This window comes from Diospyros lotus, chromosome 6 (genome assembly GCF_014633365.1).
Source record: "Diospyros lotus cultivar Yz01 chromosome 6, ASM1463336v1, whole genome shotgun sequence".
In the NCBI taxonomy this organism is placed as follows: domain Eukaryota; kingdom Viridiplantae; phylum Streptophyta; class Magnoliopsida; order Ericales; family Ebenaceae; genus Diospyros; species Diospyros lotus.
Window position 1 is genome coordinate 35,666,767 of NC_068343.1, and position 23,797 is coordinate 35,690,563.

Sequence of the window (23,797 nt, forward strand, 5' to 3'; positions counted from 1 at the left end):
ATTTGGAAGTGTAATTGAAATATTCACAAGATTAGGGGTTTAACTTGATTTTCGGTACAATTATGAGTAACCGAATCGATTGCAGGGAGTGCTCCGAAATCAAGATATCTAAAAAAAATTATATGAAACGAACCAGAATTTCGATACGATTATTATGACATCGAAAAAAATCTGATCGGAGACAGTTTTTTGTGCAGCTAATATTCCGGCCGATAAGTGGAATCGTCGTAATTCGTTTATAAAAAGTCAATTGAACTCAAAATACACTTTAATTTAGTTATTAGAACAACCATTTGATTGTTTAATGTTGAAACAAAAGTACTAGCGATCAAATCGAACAATAGGACGTAAGCGTAATTTCTTCATTTTTCCCGTGGTTGGTCGAAAAAAAAAATTTCTTTTTTTTTTTCTTAATTTTCAATGGTGGAATGAAGATAATTTCATATGGTTTTGAGTGTAGTTTTATTTGGAAGTGTAATTGAAATATTCACAAGATAAGGGGTTTAACTTGATCTTTAGTACAATTATGCGTAACCGAATCGATTGCAGGGAGTTCTCCGAAATCAAGATATCTAAAGAAAATGATATGAAACGAACCAGAATTTCGATACTATTATTATGACATCGAAAAAAATCTGATCGGAGACAGTTTTTTGTGCAGCTAATAATCCGGCCGATAAGTGGAATCGTCGTAATTCGTTTATAAAAAGGCAATTGAACTCAAAATACACTTTAATTTTGTTATTAGAACAACCATTTTATTGTTTAATGTTGAAACAAAACTACTAGCGATCAAATCGAATAATAGTACGTAAGCGTAATTTCTTCATTTTTCCCGTGGTTCGTCGAAAAAAAAATTTTCTTTTTTTGTCTTAATTTTAAATGGTGGAATGAAGATAATTTCATATGGTTTTGAGTGTAGTTTTATTTGGAAGTGTAATTGAAATATTCACAAGATTAGGGGTTTAACTTTTTTTTCGGTACAATTTGGTGTAACCGAATCGATTGCAGGGAGTGCTCCGAAATCAAGATATCTAAAAAAAATTATATGAAACGAACCAGAATTTCGATACGATTATTATGACATCGAAAAAAATCTGATCGGAGACAGTTTTTTGTGCAGCTAATATTCCGGCCGATAAGTGGAATCGTCGTAATTCGTTTATAAAAAGTCAATTGAACTCAAAATACACTTTAATTTAGTTATTAGAACAACCATTTGATTGTTTAATGTTGAAACAAAAGTACTAGCGATCAAATTGAAAAATAGGACGTAAGCGTAATTTCCTCATTTTTCCTGTGGTTGGTCGAAAAAAAATTTATTTATTTTTCTTAATTTTAAATGTTGGAATGAAGATAATTTCATATGGTTTTGAGTGTAGTTTTATTTGAAGTGTAATTGAAATATTCACAAGATTAGGGGTTTAACTTGATTTTCGTACAATTATGAGTAACCGAATCGATTGCAGGGAGTGCTCCGAAATCAAGATATCTAAAAAAAATTATATGAAACGAACCAGAATTTCGATACGATTATTATGACATCGAAAAAAATCTAATCGGAGACAATTTTTTGTGCAGCTAAAATTCCGGTCCAAAAGTCGAATCGTCGTAATTCGTTTATAAAAAGTCAATTGAACTCAAAATACACTTTAATTTAGTTATTAGAACAACCATTTGATTGTTTAATGTTGAAACAAAAGTACTAGCGATCAAATCGAACAATAGGACGTAAGCGTAATTTCTTCATTTTTCCCGTGGTTGGTCGAAAAAAAAAATTTCTTTTTTTTTTCTTAATTTTCAATGGTGGAATGAAGATAATTTCATATGGTTTTGAGTGTAGTTTTATTTGGAAGTGTAATTGAAATATTCACAAGATTAGGGGTTTAACTTGATTTTCGGTACAATTATGAGTAACCGAATCGATTGCAGGGAGTGCTCCGAAATCAAGATATCTAAAAAAAATTATATGAAACGAACCAGAATTTCGATACGATTATTATGACATCGAAAAAAATCTGATCGGAGACAGTTTTTTGTGCAGCTAATATTCCGGCCGATAAGTGGAATCGTCGTAATTCGTTTATAAAAAGTCAATTGAACTCAAAATACACTTTAATTTAGTTATTAGAACAACCATTTGATTGTTTAATGTTGAAACAAAAGTACTAGCGATCAAATCGAACAATAGGACGTAAGCGTAATTTCTTCATTTTTCCCGTGGTTGGTCGAAAAAAAAAATTTCTTTTTTTTTTCTTAATTTTCAATGGTGGAATGAAGATAATTTCATATGGTTTTGAGTGTAGTTTTATTTGGAAGTGTAATTGAAATATTCACAAGATTAGGGGTTTAACTTTATTTTCGGTACAATTATGAGTAACCGAATCCATTGCAGGGAGTGCTCCGAAATCAAGTTATCTAAAAAAAATTATATGAAACGAACCAGAATTTCGATACGATTATTATGACATCGAAAAAAATCTGATCGGAGACAGTTTTTTGTGCAGCTAATATTCCGGCCGATAAGTGGAATCGTCGTAATTCGTTTATAAAAAGTCAATTGAACTCAAAATACACTTTAATTTAGTTATTAGAACAACCATTTGATTGTTTAATGTTGAAACAAAAGTACTAGCGATCAAATCGAACAATAGGACGTAAGCGTAATTTCTTCATTTTTCCCGTGGTTGGTCGAAAAAAAAATTTTTTTTTTTTTTTTTCTTAATTTTCAATGGTGGAATGAAGATAATTTCATATGGTTTTGAGTGTAGTTTTATTTGGAAGTGTAATTGAAATATTCACAAGATTAGGGGTTTAACTTGATTTTCGGTACAATTATGAGTAACCGAATCGATTGCAGGGAGTGCTCCGAAATCAAGATATCTAAAAAAAATTATATGAAACGAACCAGAATTTCGATACGATTATTATGACATCGAAAAAAATCTAATCGGAGACAATTTTTTGTGCAGCTAAAATTCCGGCCAAAAGTCGAATCGTCGTAATTCGTTTATAAAAAGTCAATTGAACTCAAAATACACTTTAATTTAGTTATTAGAACAACCATTTGATTGTTTAATGTTGAAACAAAAGTACTAGCGATCAAATCGAACAATAGGACGTAAGCGTAATTTCTTCATTTTTCCCGTGGTTGGTCGAAAAAAAAATTTTTTTTTTTTTTCTTAATTTTCAATGGTGGAATGAAGATAATTTCATATGGTTTTGAGTGTAGTTTTATTTGGAAGTGTAATTGAAATATTCACAAGATTAGGGGTTTAACTTATTTTCGGTACAATTAGGTGTAACCGAATCGATTGCAGGGAGTGCTCCGAAATCAAGATATCTAAAAAAAATTATATGAAACGAACCAGAATTTCGATACGATTATTATGACATCGAAAAAAATCTGATCGGAGACAGTTTTTTGTGCAGCTAATATTCCGGCCGATAAGTGGAATCGTCGTAATTCGTTTATAAAAAGTCAATTGAACTCAAAATACACTTTAATTTAGTTATTAGAACAACCATTTGATTGTTTAATGTTGAAACAAAAGTACTAGCGATCAAATCGAACAATAGGACGTAAGCGTAATTTCTTCATTTTTCCCGTGGTTGGTCGAAATTTTTTTTTTTTTTTCTTAATTTTCAATGGTGGAATGAAGATAATTTCATATGGTTTTGAGTGTAGTTTTATTTGGAAGTGTAATTGAAATATTCACAAGATTAGGGGTTTAACTTATTTTCGGTACAATTATGTGTAACCGAATCGATTGCAGGGAGTGCTCCGAAATCAAGATATCTAAAAAAAATTATATGAAACGAACCAGAATTTCGATACGATTATTATGACATCGAAAAAAATCTAATCGGAGACAATTTTTTGTGCAGCTAAAATTCCGGCCAAAAGTCGAATCGTCGTAATTCGTTTATAAAAAGTCAATTGAACTGAAAATACAGTTTAATTTAGTTATTAGAACAACCATTTGGTTGTTTAATGTTGAATCAAAAGTACTAGCAATCAAATCGAACAGTAGGACGTAAGCGTAATTTCTTCATTTTTCTCGAGGTTGGTCGAAAAAAAAAATTTCTTTTTTTTTCTTAATTTTCAATGGTGGAATGAAGATAATTTCATATGGTTTTGAGTGTAGTTTTATTTGGAAGTGTAATTGAAATATTCACAAGATGAGGGGTTTAACTTGATTTTCAGTACAATTATGAGTATCCGAATCGATTACAGGGAGTTCTCCGAAATCAAGATATCTAAAAAAAATTATATGAAACGAACCAGAATTTCGATACGATTATTATGACATCGAAAAAAATCTGATCGGAGACAGTTTTTTGTGCAGCTAATATTCCGGCCGATAAGCGGAATCGTTGTAATTCGTTTATAAAAAGTCAATTGAACTCAAAATACACTTTAATTTAGTTATTAGAACAACCATTTGATTGGTTAATGTTTAAACAAAAGTACTAGCGATCAAATCGAACAATAGGATGTAAGCGTAATTTCTTCTTTTTTCCCGTGGTTGGTCGAAAAAAAATTTTCTTTTTTTTTTTCTTAATTTTCAATGGTGGAATGAAGATAATTTCATATGGTTTTGAGTGTAGTTTTATTTGGAAGTGTAATCGAAATATTCACAAGATTAGGGGTTTAACTCTATTTTCGGTACACTTAGGTGTAACCGAATCGATTGCAGGGAGTGCTCCGAAATCAAGATATCTAAAACAAATTATATGAAACGAACAAGAATTTCGATATAATTATTATGACATCGAAAAAAATCTGATCGGAGACAGTTTTTTGTGCAGCTAATATTCCGGCCGATAGGTGGAATCGTCGTAATTCGTTTATAAAAAGTCAATTGAACTCAAAATACACTTTAATTTAGTTATTAGAACAACCATTTGATTGTTTAATGTTGAAACAAAAGTACTAGCGATCAAATCGAACAATAGGACGCAAACGTAATTTCTTCATTTTTCTCTAGGTTGGTCGAAAAAAAAAATTTCTTTTTTTTTTTCTTAATTTTCAATGGTGGAATGAAGATAATTTCATATGGTTTTGAGTGTAGTTTTATTTGGAAGTGTAATTGAAATATTCACAAGATGAGGGGTTTAACTTGATTTTCAGTACATTTATGAGTATCCGAATCGATTGTAGGGAGTGCTCCGAAGTCAAGATATCTAAAAAAAATTATATGAAACGAACCAGAATTTTGATACGATTATTATGACATCGAAAAAAATCTGATCGGAGACAGGTTTTTGTGCAGCTAATATTCCGGCCGATAAGTGGAATCGTCGTAATTCGTTTATAAAAAGTCAATTGAACTCAAAATACACTTTAATTTAGTTATTAGAACAACCATTTGATTGTTTAATGTTGAAACAAAAGTACTAGCGATCAAATCGAACAATAGGACGCAAGCGTAATTTCTTCATTTTTCTCGAGGTTGGTCGAAAAAAAAAATTTCTTTTTTTTTTTCTTAATTTTCAATGGTGGAATGAAGATAATTTCATATGGTTTTGAGTGTAGTTTTATTTGGAAGTGTAATTGAAATATTCACAAGATTAGGGGTTTAACTTTTTTTTCGGTACACTTTGGTGTAACCGAATCGATTGTAGGGAGTGCTGCGAAATCAAGATATCTAAAAAAAATTATATGAAACAAACCAGAATTTTGATACGATTGTTATGACATCGAAAAAAATCTAATCGGAGACAGTTTTTTGTGCAGCTAATATTCCGGCCGATAAGTGGAATCGTCGTAATTCGTTTATAAAACGTCAATTGAACTCAAAATACACTTTAATTTAGTTATTAGAACAACCATTTGATTGTTTAATGTTGAAACAAAAGTACTAGCGATCAAATCGAACAATAGGACGTAAGCGTAATTTCTTCATTTTTCGCGTGCAGGGTCGAAATTTTTTTTTTTTTCGTTTTTTCTCAATTTTCAATGATGGAATGAAGATAATTTCATATGGTTTTGAGTGTAGTTTTATTTGGAAGTGTAATTGAAATATTCACAAGATTAGGGGTTTAACTTGATTTTCAGTACAATTATGAGTACCCGAATCGATTGCAGGGAGTTCTCAGAAATCAAGATATCTAAAAAAAATCATATGAAACGAACCAGAATTTCGATACGATTGTTATGACATCGTAAAAAATCTAATCGGAGACAATATTTTGTGCAGCTAAAATTCCGGTCCAAAAGTCGAATCGTCGTAATTCGTTTATAAAAAGTCAATTGAACTCAAAATACACTTTAATTTAGTTATTAGAACAACAATTAGATTGTTTATTGTTTAAACAAAAGTACTAGCGATCAAATCGAACAATAGGACGTAAGCGTAATTTCTTCATTTTTCCCGTGGTTGGTCGAAATTTTTTTATTTTTATTTTCTTAATTTTCAATGGTGGAATGAAGATAATTTCATATGGTTTTGAGTGTAGTTTTATTTGGAAGTGTAATTGAAATATTCACAAGATTAGGGGTTTAACTTTATTTTCGGTACACTTAGGTGTAACCGAATCGATTGCAGGGAGTGCTCTGAAATCAAGATATCTAAAAAAAATGATATGAAACAAACCAGAATTTCGATACGATTGTTATGACATCGAAAAAAATCTAATCGGAGATAATTTTTTGTGCAGCTAAAATTCGGTCCAAAAGTCGAATCGTCGTAATTCGTTTATAAAATGACAATTGAAATCAAAATACCCTTTAATTTAGTTATTAGAACAACCATTTGGTTGTTTAATGTTGAATCAAAAGTACTAGCAATCAAATCGAACAATAGGACGTAAGCGTAATTTCTTCATTTTTCCCGTGGTTGGTCAAAAAAAAAATTTCTTTTTTTTTTCTTAATTTTCAATGATGGAATGAAGATAATTTCATATGGTTTTGAGTGTAGTTTTATTTGGAAGTGTAATTGAAATATTCACAAGATTAGGGGTTTAACTTTATTTTCGTTACAATTAGGTGTAACCGAATCGATTGCAGGGAGTGGCTCCGAAATCAAGATATCTAAAAAAAATTATATGAAACGAACCAGAATTTCGATACGATTATTATGACATCGAAAAAAATCTGATCGGAGACAGTTTTTTGTGCAGCTAATATTCCGGCCGATAAGTGGAATCGTCGTAATTCGTTTATAAAAAGTCAATTGAACTCAAAATACACTTTAATTTAGTTATTAGAACAACCATTTGATTGTTTAATGTTGAAACAAAAGTACTAGCGATCAAATCGAACAATAGGACGTAAGCGTAATTTCTTCATTTTTCCCGTGGTAGGTCGAAAAAAAAATTTCTTTTTTTTTTTCTCAATTTTCAATGATGGAATGAAGATAATTTCATATGGTTTTGAGTGTAGTTTTATTTGGAAGTGTAATTGAAATATTCACAAGATGAGGGGTTTAACTTGATTTTCAGTACATTTATGAGTATCCGAATCGATTGCAGGGAGTGCTCCGAAGTCAAGATATCTAAAAAAAATTATATGAAACGAACCAGAATTTCGATACGATTATTATGACATCGAAAAAAATCTGATCGGAGACAGTTTTTTGTGCAGCTAATATTCCGGCCGATAAGTGGAATCGTCGTAATTCGTTTATAAAAAGTCAATTGAACTCAAAATACACTTTAATTTAGTTATTAGAACAACCATTTGATTGTTTAATGTTGAAACAAAAGTACTAGCGATCAAATCGAACAATAGGACGCAAGCGTAATTTCTTCATTTTTCTCGAGGTTGGTCGAAAAAAAAAATTTCTTTTTTTTTTTCTTAATTTTCAATTGTGGAATGAAGATAATTTCATATGGTTTTGAGTGTAGTTTTATTTGGAAGTGTAATTGAAATATTCACAAGATGAGGGGTTTAGCTTGATTTTCAGTACATTTACGGGTATCCGAATCGATTGGAGGGAGTGCTCCGAAGTCAAGATATCTAAAAAAAATTATATGAAATGAACCAGAATTTCGATACGATTATTATAACATCGAAAAAACTTTGATCGGAGACAGTTTTTTGTGCAGCTAATATTCCGGCCGATAAGTGGAATCGTCGTAATTCGTTTATAAAAAGTCAATTGAACTCAAAATACACTTTAATTTAGTTATTAGAACAACCATTTGATTGTTTAATGTTGAAACAAAAGTACTAGCGATCAAATCGAACAATAGGACGCAAGCGTAATTTCTTCATTTTTCTCGAGGTTGGTCGAAAAAAAAAATTTCTTTTTTTTTTTCTTAATTTTCAATGGTGGAATGAAGATAATTTCATATGGTTTTGAGTGTAGTTTTATTTGGAAGTGTAATTGAAATATTCACAAGATTAGGGGTTTAACTTGATTTTCAGTACAATTATGAGTACCCGAATCGATTGCAGGGAGTGCTCCGAAATCAAGATATCTAAAAAAAATGATATGAAACGAACCAGAATTTCGATACGATTGTTATGACATCGAAAAAAATCTAATCGGAGACAATTTTTTGTGCAGCTTAAATTCCGGTCCAAAAGTCGAATCGTCGTAATTCGTTTATAAAAAGTCAATTGAACTCAAAATACACTTTAATTTAGTTATTAGAACAACCATTTGGTTGTTTAATGTTGAATCAAAAGTACTAGCAATCAAATCGAACAATAGGACGTAAGCGTAATTTCTTCATTTTTCCCGTGGTTGGTCAAAAAAAAAATTTCTTTTTTTTTTCTTAATTTTCAATGATGGAATGAAAATAATTTTATATGCTTTTGAGTGTAGTTTTATTTGGAAGTGTAATTGAAATATTCACAAGATTAGGGGTTTAACTTTTTTTTCGGTACACTTTGGTGTAACCGAATCGATTGTAGGGAGTGCTGCGAAATCAAGATATCTAAAAAAAATTATATGAAACAAACTATAATTTCGATAGGATTGTTATGACATCGAAAAAAATCTAATCGGAGACAGCTTTTTGTGCAGCTAATATTCCGGCCGATAAGTGGAATCGTCGTAATTCGTTTATAAAACGTCAATTGAACTCAAAATACACTTTAATTTAGTTATTAGAACAACCATTTGATTGTTTAATGTTGAAACAAAAGTACTAGCGATCAAATCGAACAATAGGACGTAAGCGTAATTTCTTCATTTTTCGCGAGCAGGGTCGAAAATTTTTTTTTTTTTGTTTTTTCTCAATTTTCAATGATGGAATGAAGATAATTTCATATGGTTTTGAGTGTAGTTTTATTTGGAAGTGTAATTGAAATATTCACAAGATTAGGGGTTTAACTTGATTTTCAGAACAATTATGAGTACCCGAATCGATTGCAGGGAGTGCTCCGAAATCAAGATATCTAAAAAAAATGATATGAAACGAACCAGAATTTCGATACGATTGTTATGACATCGTAAAAAATCTAATCGGAGACAATATTTTGTGCAGCTAAAATTCCGGTCCAAAAGTCGAATCGTCGTAATTCGTTTATAAAAAGTCAATTGAACTCAAAATACACTTTAATTTAGTTATTAGAACAACAATTTGATTGTTTAATGTTTAAACAAAAGTACTAGCGATCAAATCGAACAATAGGACGTAAGCGTAATTTCTTCATTTTTCCCGTGGTTGGTCGAAGTTTTTTTTTTTTTTTTTTCTTAATTTTCAATGGTGGAATGAAGATAATTTCATATGGTTTTGAGTGTAGTTTTATTTGGAAGTGTAATTGAAATATTCACAAGATTAGGGGTTTAACTTTATTTTCGGTACACTTAGGTGTAACCGAATCGATTGCAGGGAGTGCTCCGAAATCAAGATATCTAAAAAAAATGATATGAAACGAACCAGAATTTCGATACGATTGTTATGACATCGTAAAAAATCTAATCGGAGACAATATTTTGTGCAGCTAAAATTCCGGTCCAAAAGTCGAATCGTCGTAATTCGTTTATAAAAAGTCAATTGAACTCAAAATACACTTTAATTTAGTTATTAGAACAACAATTTGATTGTTTAATGTTTAAACAAAAGTACTAGCGATCAAATCGAACAATAGGACGTAAGCGTAATTTCTTCATTTTTCCCGTGGTTGGTAGAATTTTTTTTTTTTTTTCTTAATTTTCAATGGTGGAATGAAGATAATTTCATATGGTTTTGAGTGTAGTTTTATTTGGAAGTGTAATTGAAATATTCACAAGATTAGGGGTTTAACTTTATTTTCGGTACACTTAGGTGTAACCGAATCGATTGCAGGGAGTGCTCCGAAATCAAGATATCTAAAAAAAATGATATGAAACGAACCAGAATTTCGATACGATTGTTATGACATCGAAAAAAATCTAATCGGAGACAATTTTTTGTGCAGCTAAAATTCCGGTCCAAAAGTCGAATCGTCGTAATTCGTTTATAAAATGTCAATTGAAATCAAAATACACTTTAATTTAGTTATTAGAACAACCATTTGGTTGTTTAATGTTGAATCAAAAGTACTAGCAATCAAATCGAACAATAGGACGTAAGCGTAATTTCTTCATTTTTCCCGTGGTTGGTCAAAAAAAAAATTTCTTTTTTTTTTCATAATTTTCAATGATGGAATGAAGATAATTTCATATGGTTTTGAGTGTAGTTTTATTTGGAAGTGTAATTGAAATATTCACAAGATTAGGGGTTTAACTTTATTTTCGGTACAATTAGGTGTAACCGAATCGATTGCAGGGAGTGCTCCGAAATCAAGATATCTAAAAAAAATTATATGAAACGAACCAGAATTTCGATACGATTATTATGACATCGAAAAAAATCTGATCGGAGACAGTTTTTTGTGCAGCTAATATTCCGGTCCGATAAGTGGAATCGTCGTAATTCGTTTATAAAAAGTCAATTGAACTCAAAATACACTTTAATTTAGTTATTAGAACAACCATTTGATTGTTTAATGTTGAAACAAAAGTACTAGCGATCAAATCGAACAATAGGACGTAAGCGTAATTTCTTCATTTTTTCCGTGGTTGGTCGAAAAAAAAAATTTCTTTTATTTTTTCTTAATTTTCAATGGTGGAATGAAGATAATTTCATATGGTTTTGAGTGTAGTTTTATTTGGAAGTGTAATTGGAATATTCACAAGATGAGGGGTTTAACTTGATTTTCAGTACATTTATGAGTATCCGAATCGATTGCAGGGAGTGCTCCGAAGTCAAGATATCTAAAAAAAATTATATGAAACGAACCAGAATTTCGATACGATTATTATGACATCGAAAAAAATCTGATCGGAGACAGTTTTTTGTGCAGCTAATATTCCGGCCGATAAGTGGAATCGTCGTAATTCGTTTATAAAAAGTCAATTGAACTCAAAATACACTTTAATTTAGTTATTAGAACAACCATTTGATTGTTTAATGTTGAAACAAAAGTACTTGCGATCAAATCGAACAATAGGACGCAAGCGTAATTTCTTCATTTTTCTCGAGGTTGGTCGAAAAAAAAAATTTCTTTTTTTTTTCTTAATTTTCAATGGTGGAATGAAGATAATTTCATATGGTTTTGAGTGTAGTTTTATTTGGAAGTGTAATTGAAATATTCACAAGATTAGGGGTTTAACTTTTTTTTCGGTACACTTAGGTGTAACCGAATCGATTGCATGGAGTGTTTCGAAATCAAGATATCTAAAAAAATGATATGAAACGAACCAGAATTTCGATACGATTGTTATGACATCGAAAAATATCTAATCGGAGACAATTTTTTGTGCAGCTAAAATTCCGGTCCAAAAGTCGAATCGTCGTAATTCGTTTATAAAAAGTCAATTGAACTCAAAATACACTTTAATTTAGTTATTAGAACAACCATTTGGTTGTTTAATGTTGAATCAAAAGTACTAGCAATCAAATCGAACAATAGGACGTAAGCGTAATTTCTTCATTTTTCCCGTGGATGGTCGAAAAAAAAATTTCTTTTTTTTTTCTCAATTTTCAATGATGGAATGAAGATAATTTCATATGGTTTTGAGTGTAGTTTTATTTGGAAGTGTAATTGAAATATTAACAAGATTAGGGGTTTAACTTGATTTTCAGTACGATTATGAGTACCCGAATCGATTGCAGGGAGTGCTCCGAAATCAAGATATCTAAAAAAAATGATATGAAACGAACCAGAATTTCGATACGATTGTTATGACATCGTAAAAAATCTAATCGGAGACAATTTTTTGTGCAGCTAAAATTCCGGTCCAAAAGTCGAATCGTCGTAATTCGTTTATAAAAAGTCAATTGAACTCAAAATACACTTTAATTTAGTTATTAGAACAACCATTTGATTGTTTATTATTAAACAAAAGTACTAGCGATCAAATCGAACAATAGGACGTAAGCGTAATTTCTTCGTTTTTCCCGTGGTTGGTCGAAAAAAAAAATTCTTTTTTTTTTTCTTAATTTTCAATGGTGGAATGAAGATAATTTCATATGGTTTTGAGTGTAGTTTTATTTGGAAGTGTAATTGAAATATTCACAAGATTAGGGGTTTAACTTGATTTTCAGTACAATTATGAGTACCCGAATCGATTGCAGGGAGTGCTCCGAAATCAAGATATCTAAAAAAAATGATATGAAACGAACCAGAATTTCGATACGATTGTTATGACATCGTAAAAAATCTAATCGGAGACAATTTTTTGTGCAGCTAAAATTCTGGTCCAAAAGTCGAATCGTCGTAATTCGTTTATAAAAAGTCAATTGAACTCAAAATACACTTTAATTTAGTTATTAGAACAACCATTTGATTGTTTAATGTTCAAACAAAAGTACTAGCGATCAAATCGAACAATAGGATGAAAGCGTAATCTCTTCATTTTTCCCATGTTTGGTCGAAATTTTTTTTTTTTCGTAATTTTCAATGGTGGAATGAAGATAATTTCATATGGTTTTGGGTGTAGTTTTATTTGGAAGTGTAATTGAAATATTCACATGATTAGGGGTTTAACTTTATTTTCGGTACAATTAGGTGTAACCGAATCGATTGCAGGGAGTGCACCGAAATCAAGATATCTAAAAAAAATTATATGAAACGAACCATAATTTCGATACGATTATTATGACATCGAAAAAAATCTGATCGGAGACAGTTTTTTGTGCAGCTAATATTCCGGCCGATAAGTGGAATCGTCGTAATTCGTTTATAAAAAGTCAATTGAACTCAAAATAGACATTAATTTAGTTATTAGAACAACAATTTGATTGTTTAATGTAAAATCAAAAGTACTAGCGATCAAATCGAACAATCTGACGTAAGCGTAATTTCTTCATTTTTCCCGTGGAAGGTCGAAAAAAAAATTTCTTTTTTTTTTCTCAATTTTCAATGATGGAATGAAGATAATTTCATATGGTTTTGAATGTAGTTTTATTTGGAAGTGTAATTGAAATATTAACAAGATTAGGGGTTTAACTTGATTTTCAGTACGAGTATGAGTACCCGAATCGATTGCAGGGAGTGCTCCGAAATCAAGATATCTAAAAAAAATGATATGAAACGAACCAGAATTTCGATACGATTGTTATGACGTCGTAAAAAATCTAATCGGAGACAATTTTTTGTGAAGCTAAAATTCCGGTCCAAAAGTCGAATCGTAGTAATTCGTTTATAAAAAGTCAATTGAACTCAAAATACACTTTAATTTAGTTATTAGAACAACCATTTGATTGTTTATTATTTAAACAAAAGTACTAGCGATCAAATCGAACAATAGGACGTAAGCGTAATTTCTTCGTTTTTCCCGTGGTTGGTCGAAAAAAAAAATTTCTTTTTTTTTTCTTAATTTTCAATGGTGGAATGAAGATAATTTCATATGGTTTTGAGTGTAGTTTTATTTGGAAGTGTAATTGAAATATTCACAAGATTAGGGGTTTAACTTTATTTTCGGTACACTTAGGTGTAACCGAATTGATTGCAGGCAGTGCTCCGAAATCAAGATATCTAAAAAAAATTATCTGAAACGAACCAGAATTTCGATACGATTTTTATGACATCGAAAAAAATCTGATCGAAGACAGTTTTTTGTGCAGCCAATATTCCGATATTCTGGCCGATAAGTGGAGTCGTCGTAATTCGTTTATAAAACGTCAATTGAACTCAAAATACACTTTAATTTAGTTATTAGAACAACCATTTGATTGTTTAATGTTTAAACAAAAGTACTAGCGATCATATCGAACAATAGGACGTAAGCGTAATTTCTTAATTTTTCCCGTGGTTGGTCGAAAAAAAAATTTCTTTTTTTTTTTTTTCAATTTTCAATGATGGAATGAAGATAATTTTATATGGTTTTGAGTGTAGTTTTATTTGGAAGTGTAATTGAAATATTCACAAGATTAGGGGTTTAACTTGATTTTCAATACAATTATGAGTACCCGAATCGATTGCAGGGAGTGCTCCGAAATCAAGATATCTAAAAAAAATGATATGAAATGAACCAGAATTTCGATACGATTGTTATGACATCGTAAAAAATCTAATCGGAGACAATTTTTTGTGCAGCTAAAATTCTGGTCCAAAAGTCGAATCGTCGTAATTCATTTATAAAAAGTCAATTGAACTCAAAATACACTTTAATTTAGTTATTAGAACAACCATTTGATTGTTTAATGTTCAAACAAAAGTACTAGCGATCAAATCGAACAATAGGACGTAAGCGTAATCTCTTCATTTTTCCCATGTTTGGTCGAAATTTTTTTTTTTTTTTCGTAATTTTCAATGGTGGAATGAAGATAATTTCATATGGTTTTGAGTGTAGTTTTATTTGGAAGTGTAATCGAAATATTCACAAGATTAGGGGTTTAACTCTATTTTCGGTACACTTAGGTATAACCGAATCGATTGCAGGGAGTGCTCCGAAATCAAGATATCTAAAAAAAATTATATGAAACGAACCAGAATTTCGATACGATTATTATAACATCGAAGAAATTCTGATCGGAGACAGTTTTTTGTTCAGCTAATATTCCGGTCGTTAAGTGGAATCGTCGTAATTCGTTTATAAAAAGTCAATTGAACTCAAAATACATTTTATTTTAGTTATTAGAACAACCATTTGAATGTTTAATGTTGAATCAAAAGTACTAGCGATCAAATCGAACAATAGGACGTAAGCGTAATTTCTTCATTTTTCCCGTGGTTGGTAGAAATTTTTTTTTTTTTCTTAATTTTCAATGGTGGAATGAAGTTAATTTCATATGGTTTTGAGTGTAGTTTTATTTGGAAGTGTAACTGAAATATTCACAAGATTAGGAGTTTAACTTTATTTTCGGTACACTTCGGTGTAACCGAATCGATTGCAGGGAGTGCTCAGAAATCAAGATATCTAAAAAAAATGATATGAAACGAACCAGAATTTCGATACGATTGTTATGACATTGAAAAAAATCTAATCGGAGACAATTTTTTGTGCAGCTAAAATTCCGGTCCAAAAGTCGAATCGTCGTAATTCGTTTATAAAATGTCAATTGAAATCAAAATACACTTTAATTTAGTTATTAGAACAACCATTTGGTTGTTTAATGTTGAATCAAAAGTACTAGCAATCAAATCGAATAATAGGATGTAAGCGTAATTTCTTCATTTTTCCCGTGGTTGGTCAAAAAAAAAATTTCTTTTTTTTTTCATAATTTTCAATGATGGAATGAAGATACTTTCTTATGGTTTTGAGTGTAATTTTATTTGGAAGTGTAATTGAAATATTCACAAGATTAGGTGTTTAACTTTATTTTCGATACAATTAGGTGTAACCGAATCGATTGCTGGGAGTGCTCCGAAATCAAGATATCTACAAAAAATTATATGAAACGAACAAGATTTTCGATACGATTATTATGACATCGAAAAAAATCTGATCGGAGACAGTTCTTTGTGCAGCTAATATTCCGGCCGATAAGTGGAATCGTCGTAATTCGTTTATAAAACGTCAATTGAACTCAAACTATACTTTAATTTAGTTATTAGAACAACCATTTGATTGTTTAATATTTAAACAAAAGTACTAGCGATCATATCGAATAATAGGACGTAAGCGTAATTTCTTCATTTTTCCTGTGGTTGGTCGAAAAAAAAATTTCTTTTTTTTTTCTTAATTTTCAATGGTGGAATGAAGATAATTTCATATGGTTTTGAGTGTAGTTTTATTTGGAAGTGTAATTGAAATATTCACAAGATTAGGGGTTTAACTTTATTTTCGGTACACTTAGGTGTAACTGAATCGATTGTAGGGAGTGCTCCGAAATCAAGATATCTAAAAAAATTATATGAAACGAACCAGAATTTCGATACGATTGTTATGACATCGAAAAATATCTAATCGGAGACAATTTTTTGTGCAGCTAAAATTCCGGTCCAAAAGTCGAATCGTCGTAATTCGTTTATAAAAAGTCAATTGAACTGAAAATACACTTTAATTTAGTTATTAGAACAACCATTTGGTTGTTTAATGTTGAATCAAAAGTACTAGCAATCAAATCGAACAGTAGGACGTAAGCGTAATTTCTTCATTTTTCTCGAGGTTGGTCGAAAAAAAATATTTCTTTTTTATTTCTTAATTTTCAATGGTGGAATGAAGATAATTTCATATGGTTTTGAGTGTAGTTTTATTTGGAAGTGTAATTGAAATATTCACAAGATGAGGGTTTAACTTGATTTTCAATACAATTATGAGTATCCGAATCGATTGCAGGGAGTGCTCCGAAATCAAGATATCTAAAAAAAATTATATGAAACGAACCAGAATTTCGATACGATTATTATGACATCGAAAAAAATCTGATCGGAGACAGTTTTTTGTGCAACTAATATTCCGGCCGATAAGTGGAATCGTCGTAATTCGTTTATAAAAAGTCAATTGAACTCAAAATACACTTTAATTTAGTTATTAGAACAACCATTTGATTGTTTAATGTTGAAACAAAAGTACTAGCGATCAAATCGAACAATAGGACGCAAGTGTAATTTCTTCATTTTTCTCGAGGTTGGTCGAAAAAAAAAATTTGTTTTTTTATTTTCTTAATTTTCAATGGTTGAATGAAGATAATTTCATATGGTTTTGAGTGTAGTTTTATTTGGAAGTGTAATTGAAATATTCACAAGATGAGGGGTTTAACTTGATTTTCAATACATTTATGAGTATCCGAATCGATTGCAGGGAGTGCTCCGAAATCAAGATATCTAAAAAAAATTATATGAAACGAACCAGAATTTCGATACGATTATTATGACATCGAAAAAAATCTGATCGGAGACAGTTTTTTGTGCAGCTAATATTCCGGCCGATGAGTGGAATCGTCGTAATTCGTTTATAAAAAGTCAATTGAACTCAAAATACACTTTAATTTAGTTATTAGAACAACCATTTGATTGTTTAATGTTGAAACAAAAGTACTTGCGATCAAATCGAACAATAGGACGCAAGCGTAATTTCTTCATTTTTCTCGAGGTTGGTCGAAAAAAAAAATTCTTTTATTTTTTCTTAATTTTCAATGGTGGAATGAAGATAATTTCATATGGTTTTGAGTGTAGTTTTATTTGGAAGTGTAATTGAAATATTCACAAGATGAGGGGTTTAACTTGATTTTCAGTACATTTATGAGTATCCGAATCGATTGCAGGGAGTAGTCCGAAGTCAAGATATCTAAAAAAAATTATATGAAACGAACCAGAATTTCGATACGATTATTATGACATCGAAAAAAATCTTATCGGAGACAGTTTTTTGTGCAGCTAATAATCCGGCCGATAAGTGGAATCGTCGTAATTCGTTTATAAAAAGTCAATTGAGCTCAAAATACACTTTAATTTAGTTATTAGAACAACCATTTGATTGTTTAATGTTGAAACAAAAGTACTAGCGATCAAATCGAACAATAGGACGCAAGCGTAATTTCTTCATTTTTCTCGAGGTTGGTCGAAAAAAAAAATTTCTTTTTTTTTTCTTAATTTTCAATGGTGGAATGAAGATAATTTCATATGGTTTTGAGTGTAGTTTTATTTGGAAGTGTAATTGAAATATTCACAAGATTAGGGGTTTAACTTTTTTTTCGGTACACTTTGGTGTAACCGAATCGATTGTAGGGAGTGCTGCGAAATCAAGATATCTAAAAAAAATTATATGAAACGAACCAGAATTTCGATACGATTATTATGACATCGAAAAAATTCTGATCGGAGACAGTTTTTTATGCAGCTAATATTCCGGCCGATAAGTGGAATCGTCGTAATTCGTTTATAAAACGTCAATTGAACTCAAAATAAACTTTAATTTAGTTATTAGAACAACCATTTGATTGTTTAATGTAGAATCAAAAGTACTAGCGATCAAATTGAACAATAGGACGTAAGCGTAATTTCTTCATTTTTCCCGTGAAAGGTCGAAAAAAAAATTTCTTTTTTTTTTCTCAATTTTCAATGATGGAATGAAGATAATTTCATATGGTTTTGAGTGTAGTTTTATTTGGAAGTGTAATTGAAATATTAACAAGATTAGGGGTTTAACTTGATTTTAAGTACGATTATGAGTACCCGAATCGATTGCAGGGAGTGCTTCGAAATCAAGATATCTAAGAAAAATGATATGAAACGAACCAGAATTTCGATACGATTGTTATGACATCGTAAAAAATCTAATCGAAGACAATTTTTTGTGCAGCTAAAATTCCGGTCCAAAAGTCGAATCGTCGTAATTCGTTTATAAAAAGTCAATTTAACTGAAAATATACTTTAATTTAGTTATTAGAACAACCATTTGGTTGTTTAATGTTGAATCAAAAGTACTAGCAATCAAATCGAACAGTAGGACGTAAGCGTAATTTCTTCATTTTTCTCGAGGTTGGTCGAAAAAAAAAATTTCTTTTTTTTTTTCTTAATTTTCAATGGTGGAATGAAGATAATTTCATATGGTTTTGAGTGTAGTTTTATTTGGAAGTGTAATTGAAATATTCACAAGATGAGGGTTTAACTTGATTTTAAGTACATTTATGAGTTTCCGAATCGATTGCAGGGAGTGCTCCGAAGTCCAGATATCTAAAAAAAATTATATGAAACGAACCAGAATTTCGATACGATTATTATGACATCGAAAAAAATCTGATCGGAGACAGTTTTTTGTGCAGCTAATATTCCGGCCGATAAGTGGAATCGTTGTAATTCGTTTATGAAACGTCAATTGAACTCAAAATACACTTTAATTTAGTTATTAGAACAACCATTTGATTGTTTAATGTTGAAACAAAAGTACTAGCGATCAAATCGAACAATAGGACGCAAGCGTAATTTCTTCATTTTTCTCGAGGTTGGTCGAAAAAAAAATTTTCTTTTTTTTTTCTTAATTTTCAATGGTGGAATGAAGATAATTTCATATGGTTTTGAGTGTAGTTTTATTTGGAAGTGTAATTGAAATATTCACAAGATTTGGGGTTTAACTTTTTTTTCGGTACATTTTGGTGTAACCGAATCGATTGTAGGGAGTGCTGCGAAATCAACATATCTAAAAAAAATTATATGAAACGAACCAGAATTTCGATACGCTTATTATGACATCGAAAAAAATCTGATCGGAGACAGTTTTTTGTGCAGCTAATATTCCGGCCGATAAGTGGAATCGTCGTAATTCGTTTATAAAAAGTCAATTGAACTCAAAATACACTTTAATTTAGTTATTAGAACAACCATTTGATTGTTTAATGTTGAAACAAAAGTACTAGCGATCGAATCGAACAATAGGACGCAAGTGTAATTTCTTCATTTTTCTCGAGGTTGGTCGAAAAAAAAAATTTGTTTTTTTATTTTCTTAATTTTCAATGGTTGAATGAAGATAATTTCATATGGTTTTGAGTGTAGTTTTATTTGGAAGTGTAATTGAAATATTCACAAGATGAGGGGTTCAACTTGATTTTCCGTACATTTATGAGTATCCGAATCGATTGCAGGGAGTGCTCCGAAATAAAGATATCTAAAAAAAATTATATGAAACGAACCAGAATTTCGATACGATTATTATGACATCGAAAAAAATCTGATCGGAGACAGTTTTTTGTGCAGCTAATATTCCGGCCGATAAGTGGAATCGTCGTAATTCGTTTATAAAAAGTCAATTGAACTCAAAATACACTTTAATTTAGTTATTAGAACAACCATTTGATTGTTTAATGTTGAAACAAAAGTACTTGCGATCAAATCGAACAATAGGACGCAAGCGTAATTTCTTCATTTTTCTCGAGGTTGGTCGAAAAAAAAAATTCTTTTATTTTTTCTTAATTTTCAATGGTGGAATGAAGATAATTTCATATGGTTTTGAGTGTAGTTTTATTTGGAAGTGTAATTGAAATATTCACAAGATGAGGGGTTTAACTTGATTTTCAGTACATTTATGAGTATCCGAATCGATTGCAGGGAGTAGTCCGAAGTCAAGATATCTAAAAAAAATTATATGAAACGAACCAGAATTTCGATACGATTATTATGACATCGAAAAAAATCTGATCGAAGACAGTTTTTTGTGCAGCTAATAATCCGGCCGATAAGTGGAATCGTCGTAATTCGTTTATAAAAAGTCAATTGAGCTCAAAATACACTTTAATTTAGTTATTAGAACAACCATTTGATTGTTTAATGTTGAAACAAAAGTACTAGCGATCAAATCGAACAATAGGACGCAAGCGTAATTTCTTCATTTTTCTCGAGGTTAGTCGAAAAAAAAAATTTCTTTTTTTTTTTCTTAATTTTCAATGGTGGAATGAAGATAATTTCATATGGTTTTGAGTGTTGTTTTATTTGGAAGTGTAATTGAAATATTCACAAGATTAGGGGTTTAACTTTTTTTTCGGTACACTTTGGTGTAACCGAATCGATTGTAGGGAGTGCTGCGAAATCAAGATATCTAAAAAAAATTATATGAAACGAACCAGAATTTCGATACGATTATTATGACATCGAAAAAATTCTGATCGGAGACAGTTTTTTATGCAGCTAATATTCCGGCCGATAAGTGGAATCGTCGTAATTTGTTTATAAAACGTCAATTGAACTCAAAATAAACTTTAATTTAGTTATTAGAACAACCATTTGATTGTTCAATGTAGAATCAAAAGTACTAGCGATCAAATTGAACAATAGGACGTAAGCGTAATTTCTTCATTTTTCCCGTGAAAGGTCGAAAAAAAAATTTCTTTTTTTTTTCTCAATTTTCAATGATGGAATGAAGATAATTTCATATGGTTTTGAGTGTAGTTTTATTTGGAAGTGTAATTGAAATATTAACAAGATTAGGGGTTTAACTTGATTTTAAGTACGATTATGAGTACCCGAATCGATTGCAGGGAGTGCTTCGAAATCAAGATATCTAGGAAAAATGATATGAAACGAACCAGAATTTCGATACGATTGTTATGACATCGTAAAAAATCTAATCGAAGACAATTTTTTGTGCAGCTAAAATTCCGGTCCAAAAGTCGAATCGTCGTAATTCGTTTATAAAAAGTCAATTGAACTGAAAATATACTTTAATTTAGTTATTAGAACAACCATTTGGTTCTTTAATGTTGAATCAAAAGTACTAGCAATCAAATCGAACAGTAGGACGTAAGCGTAATTTCTTCATTTTTCTCGAGGTTGGTCGAAAAAAAAAATTTCTTTTTTTTTTCTTAATTTTCAATGGTGGAATGAAGATAATTTCATATGGTTTTGAGTGTAGTTTTATTTGGAAGTGTAATTGAAATATTCACAAGATGAGGGTTTAACTTGATTTTAAGTACATTTATGAGTTTCCGAATCGATTGCAGGGAGTGCTCCGAAGTTCAGATATCTAAAAAAAATTATATGAAACGAACCAGAATTTCGATACGATTATTATGACATCGAAAAAAATTTGATCGGAGACAGTTTTTTGTGCAGCTAATATTCCGGCCGATAAGTGGAATCGTTGTAATTCGTTTATGAAACGTCAATTGAACTCAAAATACACTTTAATTTAGTTATTAGAACAACCATTTGATTGTTTAATGTTGAAACAAAAGTACTAGCGATCAAATCAAACAATAGGACGCAAGCGTAATTTCTTCATTTTTCTCGAGGTTGGTCGAAAAAAAAAATTTCTTTTTTTTTTTCTTAATTTTCAATGGTGGAATGAAGATAATTTCATATGGTTTTGAGTGTAGTTTTATTTGGAAGTGTAATTGAAATATTCACAAGATTAGGGGTTTAACTTTTTTTTCGGTACATTTTGGTGTAACCGAATCGATTGTAGGGAGTGCTGCGAAATCAACATATCTAAAAAAAATTATATGAAACGAACCAGAATTTCGATACGCTTATTATGACATCGAAAAAAATCTGATCGGAGACAGTTTTTTGTGCAGCTAATATTCCGGCCGATAAGTGGAATCGTCGTAATTCGTTTATAAAAAGTCAATTGAACTCAAAATACACTTTAATTTAGTTATTAGAACAACCATTTGATTGTTTAATGTTGAAACAAAAGTACTAGCGATCGAATCGAACAATAGGACGCAAGTGTAATTTCTTCATTTTTCTCGAGGTTGGTCGAAAAAAAAAATTTCTTTTTTTATTTTCTTAATTTTCAATGGTTGAATGAAGATAATTTCATATGGTTTTGAGTGTAGTTTTATTTGGAAGTGTAATTGAAATATTCACAAGATGAGGGGTTTAACTTGATTTTCAGTACATTTATGAGTATCCGAATCGATTGCAGGGAGTGCTCCGAAATCAAGATATCTAAAAAAAATTATATGAAACGAACCAGAATTTCGAAACGATTATTATGACATCGAAAAAATTCTGATCGGAGACAGTTTTTATGCAGCTAATATTCCGGCCGATAAGTGGAATCGTCGTAATTCGTTTATAAAACGTCAATTGAACTCAAAATAAACTTTAATTTAGTTATTAGAACAACCATTTGATTGTTTAATGTAGAATCAAAAGTACTAGCGATCAAATTGAACAATAGGACGTAAGCGTAATTTCTTCATTTTTCCCGTGAAAGGTCGAAAAAAAAATTTATTTTTTTTTCTCAATTTTCAATGATGGAATGAAGATAATTTCATATGGTTTTGAGTGTAGTTTTATTTGGAAGTGTAATTGAAATATTAACAAGATTAGGGGTTTAACTTGATTTTAAGTATGATTATGAGTACCCGAATCGATTGCAGGGAGTGCTTTGAAATCAAGATATCTAAGAAAAATGATATGAAACGAACCAGAATTTCGATACGATTGTTATGACATCGTAAAAAATCTAATCGAAGACAATTTTTTGTGGGCCCCAAGAATTGTTATGTGCATTGCTATATTTATGTGGATTATGAGATTCTCTATTTCACGATGTAACGCCCCATTTTTCGTGTGCGTTAAAACTCAGGACAATTCTGGGATAATAATTTTTTTTTAAATACTATTAAAACTAAACCATATCATTACTCTTAACCATCCCAAAATTTCTATACATCCATCTCGAAAGAGAATTACATAAACATCAAATGCGGAAGCTAAAATCGAACCTAATATCATAACATTAATTATAAATTAGTTCTTACATCACGGGAACATAAATTTCTCAGCATGACATAATACATAACATAAGTTCTCAACTAACATTAACCCTAAATAGGGTTCTACATTATCATTTTTCAAAACATTCAGAGTTTGAAGTAGCAGAATTTAAATACATGAGCTACATAACATACATTTAACTATTCATACCACTCATCATGCACTTTGCTAAGTGCCATTACATGCCTCATTCATCCTCATTTCTAC

General features: G+C 30.5%; 1 long non-coding RNA gene across 2 annotated transcripts in view; it reads left to right on the forward strand.

Annotated features, from left to right (window-relative positions):
• Positions 1-22,829, forward strand: part of LOC127804155 (uncharacterized) — a 44,454-nt gene extending 21,625 nt beyond the window's left edge. The window contains exons 2-4 of one of the 2 annotated variants that reach the window (XR_008023662.1): positions 4,992-6,845; positions 7,309-7,767; positions 22,093-22,829. This is a non-coding gene — a long non-coding RNA (uncharacterized LOC127804155). Of the gene's footprint in view, positions 1-4,991; positions 6,846-7,308; positions 7,807-22,092 lie in introns of those variants that run through there. The other variant, XR_008023661.1, reaches the window with a different exon arrangement.
• Positions 22,830-23,797: the final 968 nt, after the last annotated feature.